Here is a 6000-nt window from a genome sequence, read left to right on the forward strand (position 1 = left end):
CACTTCCTGGAGAAGAGAACCTGAACCAGAACCTGCAACCTGCCAAGAAGAATTGCCTGGCTACCCAAAGGACTCACCTGACTGCTTTCTGAGAAGCACTGCTGCCTTGCTGCTCTCTGGCTGTGCTGAGAAGTGCTCTCCAAGGGCTTTGATAGAGCTTGCCTCCTGTTCCCTGAAGTCTCAGGACCAAAAAGACTTCATTCCTGCAATAAAAAAAAAATCCCCGTGCGGCGAAAATCGACGATCAGCCCGCAAGAAATTACGCACAGCCTGCATCGGGGTGAGAAAATCACCGCCCGTCGAACTGGAACGACGCAGCCTGACTTCACAAGGAGAAGATCGCCGCAGCGGCAGCATTGTGAACAGAAATTTAATGCATGGACCAATGGATTGACGCACAGCCGAGCCGGAACGATGCAGCCCTACTTCCTGAGAGGAATCGATGCAGCGCCTGCTGTGCGGTAACATTTTTCACGCAGCGCTGGCGGATTAATGCAGCCCGTGTGACTTAATCCTGCCAGCGCCGGATTTCAACACATCGTCCTTCGGGTGTTCGAAAACCCAGCAACTCGAAGAGGATCCAAGTCCGAGCACTGGAAATCGATGCAAAGCCTTCCCTGCGTGAAAAACAAATGACGCATCGCCGTGTGCAGCCCGAGAAATCGACGCACACCTCCCTGTTTTCCACGACTGTCCTCCTTTGCGGTTCCATGTGAAAATTTTGAACGCAAACCGGGTACCTTGTACTTGCAAGAGACATTTGTTGCTTTTAAGAGACTAAAGACCCTTTATATCATTTTTACAGTGATATTTAAAAATGTACTTGTTGCATCTTAATCGTTTTGACCTGCATCTTACCAGATAAATATTATATATTTTTCTAAACATTGTGTGGTGTATTTTTGTGGTGTTTTACTGTGTTATTGCATGATGTATTGCACAAATACTTTACACATTGCCTTCTAAGTTAAGCCTGACTGCTCAGTGCCAAGATACCAGTGGGTGGGCACAGCATAATTTGGATTGTGTGTGACTTACCCTGACTAGAGTAAGGGTCCTTGCTTGGACAGGGGGTAACCTGACTGCCAACCAAAGACCCCATTTCTAACAGGCCTAGAATAAACTTCCTACCACAAACACATTAGAAAATGCCTGAGGTGTACAACCACTGAAAGGTCACTACCAATGTGGGAATTGTGTAGTCTCACAATTTACTATGAAAACAAAATGCCTTGTACATGGTAAGATAAAGGAAGAACAGAAATACTTTAACTCTAACACGCCAAATATAATTGACTGCATATGGTGTCCTTGTCTATTCATCCACATAGGAAAAGCAACCCAACACGTGAAGACTGGGATGCAACAGCAGGGTAAAATGTAAAGTCAGAAATGCACCTCTTATTTTGCATTATTTGGAGGAAGAACCACACAGTTGTTGTAGGGCTTGCACTTAGTCTCCATTTTAGATTTTCTTCCTAACTCGACATCTTTCTCTAATGGTGATTTTTACTTGCTTTTCTTTAACACAAGAATATGACACACACACACACACACACACACACATTTATTCTTGGCATTGTCTCCCGGTAGTCTGCACATTTAGTTCCCGGGTCATACAATCAGAATGATTTGCCCTTGTTATATTTTTCTGTGCTTGTAGGAGACAACTCTTTCACTCTAGACAAACTAAAAACAGTGCTATGCACCTCTGCCACAGTACAATAGAGATAGTGTTTTTTTATATAAACAGCATCCTTGCTAAACTCGGGGGGAGGAGCACCTCATGCTGAGGTAATCGTGGAACTGCTGAGTGCTGTAACTGAGATGCAGCCCGCTGACTCCAACCTTCATCCTGAGAAGGAAAATAGCTTGCACACTTAGTCGGGTGCTTTTGTAGGTGCACTGAGGTCGGCTTCCTGAACATAGTACCAAGTTATGGGCATTAGACCATCCCAAAAGATCTGGCAGAGGGTATGCTTGCTATGCTCTCTTTAATGTATATGTATTAGAGACAGGTAGCAGTAACATTAGTAACAATTAACATGGTTGAATTGTTTGTATTTTTCACCATTCTAATAATGCTTATTACAGAGTTGTGTCTCATTTTCTTGATAATTGCAGCTCACTTTTTTATTTCAACAATAGGATCTCGTCAATAAGTATTTGAAAATGTATTTTCATATCTTTTCTTGGTGACAATTTGGGCATGCAAAAGAAAGGAATGAAAGGGTTAGATCTGTTTCCATGATTTCCTTGGGAATCAGAGTGGTCATGTTCGAGGTTACCATTTACATCCATTACCCTGAAAAGTTAAGGGATTTAGATGTGGTACTATGTCTAGTCAAAAGACATAGACATTTACGGATTATATAAGTAGACTAAGGGCCTCATTACGAGTTTGATGGAGGGGCTTACTCCATCACAAACGTCCACTGTATTACAAGTTCCATGTCCTATGGAACTTGTAATATGGCGGACGGGATATCCGTGACGTTTGTGATGGAGTAATCCCTTCCTGCCAAACTTTTAATGAGGCCCTAAGTCTATATTGTGATGTTTTTGTTGGCATAATACGCAGTCCTTCTTCACTCATAGGGACCATATGACACAGCAGATGATATAACTTGGCAAGTCATTGATGTCACCTAACTACTAAAGATATTCTACGCATACTTAAAAAAACTGAAAGGTAGTAGATTGAGCAATTTGACTTATTCATAAAGGGATTAAATACCACAAAGAATGGCAAAGGTTTGTTTCTCTACTGAATGAATAACTGTCCACATGATAATACAATGTGTCACAGTTTTGTTGTACAACTTTATCTCCTTGTGCATGGACTCACTTAGGGGTTGTTCATTCTGATATTCTAGTTGGGTTGTTATAAGTGCAACTATTGGTGCAATGGTAGGCAATAACTCATGTTGTTGACTCTGAGATCATTACATATCACGAGTTATAATTTCCCTGAACAACTTGATACATTTGAACAAAATGATTTTATATATGCCACTGTTGTGCGAAGTAAATGTTTGGTCTGAAGGTCATACATGTATTATTTTGCTCAATAGAGTGATTTTCTCCCTTGTTTTTGAGAGGTCATGCTTCACATAAGGATGACCAATCTGCAATTGTATCCAGCATGGCGGACCAATATGTATTGTTGCCCATAATTATTCTCTCATTTAAGGGCTGAAGTCCTTGATGAGATGGATCCTACATACTTTATGAAGACATTCATCCCCAATGTTAACAGTTGGAGATGATCCGTGGTTGACATGGATAGTCCTGAGGCTGGAACGCATGTCATCTCATAATATAGGACATTTGCCTTTCCATGGCATATAATGTATTCCCTACTGCTTAATTTAATCAAACCTGCCATATAACGTATTCTCAATTGCTGCATACCTCCAGGGAACATGACTAAGACACAGCTACTCGTTCAACCAAGTGCATTACATGGAAGATATAGGCTTTGAGGCTGTGCTGTTGCAGTGTAGGTGGACTTCAAAGAAAACAAGCATTTACAATGCACTAGGGTCTCGCATTTGTCGGAGTTACAGCTGTTGTAAACTCCCAACCGGATTTTTCCTGCATCAAAAGAAAAAAAGCGCGATCGCGCTGTACAGTTCACACAAAATGCAATTATGAACTTAAAGGCAAAAGTGCATTTATCGAAATGCTCGACTTCTGCCCAGCGAGATCGCGCTCCAAAAGCAGAGAAAAAGTAGTCCACAACCACAGCGAGCCTCGCATGTTTTCCGTACTTGGTCGCTGCGCTCGAGGAGGGCTAACCACGGAAAAGGCATGATGTATGCGTGCCTTCGACTAATCAAAAGAAGCGGATTGTAACAGGCAAGCCAACTTGCCAATGAAAGACACTGACGTGACGTCGACTGGGCTCCGAGCCCTTTTCTGATATCTAAAGCGTCTCGCTAGCGATACGCATGCGCGAGCGCATGCGACTCAGGCTCGACCCTAAAAAATGTAAAACGCTGAGTTTCTAATTTACGCAGGATGTTACAAGTTTGTAATTTATATTTGAATACATTTGTGCCAAAGCAGGGTCCATTTAAAGGAACTCTCTGTAAAGAGATGGGGTGATGGTTCACCCTTGAATACCTTAGACAAAAAAATAACACTTCAAATTTGTAAACATTTGTATACCATAATCCTCATTGAGGTGGAACAAGAAGGGTAAGGACACTGTCCCTAAGTTTTATTAATTGCAGTATCCAATTAAGGTAGAAAAGAAAATAAATCAAAATACTGAATCGTAGGTAGGTTTCTTCAAGTTTGTAAAATGTGAGTTATTGCCTTAGTGTAACAAACTATTGCAGCCATGTTTTCTCACCCATACTAACATGCCTAAAGGAGGTACTTCTCTATGACGGTTAGAGCCTCTTTTTCACATCTTGCATCTGATGTCAGGAACATATTGATTAGCTTGCTCAGCTGAGAAAATTTACATTCTTCTTATAACTGAATGTTTTCTACCTTTGTCATGTTCTCAGACGTGTGTGCACCGTTGTGTTATAAAGTCAGAAGATCCTCACTGGAAGTCTGTGTGTAGAAAGCTTTAAATATGTGTTTTGCTTTTTTGCTTACCAGGTTTGCTCCATCACGGTTTGCCAGGGGACCCCCGGTCACCCAAATCAAATATTCTCAGATAAATAATTTCTATATAGTTAATAAACACTTTCAGGCTTCGATTGGCCTGTGCGAAGATTTCCTTTGACAGTGCGTTGGTGCCAGGCAAAGCCTGCACGTGATCGGATGCAGGAAGCAGAGCTGGGTTGGACTTCACACAAGAGTCCTAGGTCCCACAAAAGTAAGGCAGAGTATCACAGTATTCCCCGCAGAAAACGTAGTTCTTGACTCACTGACCAGACGACACATCTGTAGCACATTTTGAACTCTACGTAATGTGAAATCAGATTGTATTGATCAAATGTAAAGGAATTTGTTCTGAAATTGAAACTGTAGATTGAAATTGTAGTCTGGGCCGGTGATCAACTAGTTTTTGTAGATACAGGAGGTCTCAGAATATCAGCAGTTAGAAGTATTTATGTGTGTATGTATACAGAGCAGGAGGCCTATAAGGTTGTGGAGTGGGGCAAGCAGTACCTAGAACCCTTAGCACAAACCCTAGTGGATGAATGTGTGAATGAAATATGTGCCCTGATCTAGCCACCCAGGAAGCTCTGCAAGCCCCAAAAGTCTCTTATCAGGTGTTTTTGAAAGCAAGGGGTGCAGCGTACAAATGTGAAATAATTCTTCTACCTCCTTCCACAAGAATAGACAGGAAGACATTTTAGACCTACCACTACCCTTTTACCCTACCCCTGGGATGAGCTGGGGCTTGCTCTTTGTGCCTTGTGGCTGGCATATACCTACCTGTGTACCTGGTTGTGAATGAGGGTGTAGTATGGAAATGGGGGCACTGAAATTGAAGGTCAAAAAGTTTCAGCAAAAGGGACTACTGCCCATGTTCTTTATCACCACTATGAACAAAGTATGTGCAGGTTTATTGAAGATTGGGGTAAGTGCACAAGCGATGATAAGTATTTTCTAGAAGAAGGTGCATTTTAGTGGCATTGCCAGGGAAGGGGACAGTGGCCTGTCATTAATTGTCCTGCCTTCCCACCCCTTAGTGCCCCCCCGCCAGGCGTGAGCAGCAGCCAGCAGAAACAAACACTGGTCTCACACCTTGGTAAGAGTCCTTTCTTGTTTGTATTTCACATTTTACTTACTCTTTTTTGAAGCAACATATTACTCATGTATAGTGTGTACTGTGAAAAAAGTTGCCTGTATGTTTTAGTACATTTTGGTTTAGTTGCTGGTGGGTATTTATAATGGACAACTATTGAGAGCTGTGGAGTTCAGGCTGTCATGATCTCACAGAATGTTTTTTTATTTTTTTTGCAGAAGTGAAATGCGACCATGAAGAACTGTCTCAACCTTTGAGTTAGGCAGGAAGACCCAACTAAGTCA

The sequence above is a fragment of the Pleurodeles waltl genome, chromosome 5, assembly GCF_031143425.1.
Source record: "Pleurodeles waltl isolate 20211129_DDA chromosome 5, aPleWal1.hap1.20221129, whole genome shotgun sequence".
Lineage (NCBI taxonomy): Eukaryota > Metazoa > Chordata > Amphibia > Caudata > Salamandridae > Pleurodeles > Pleurodeles waltl.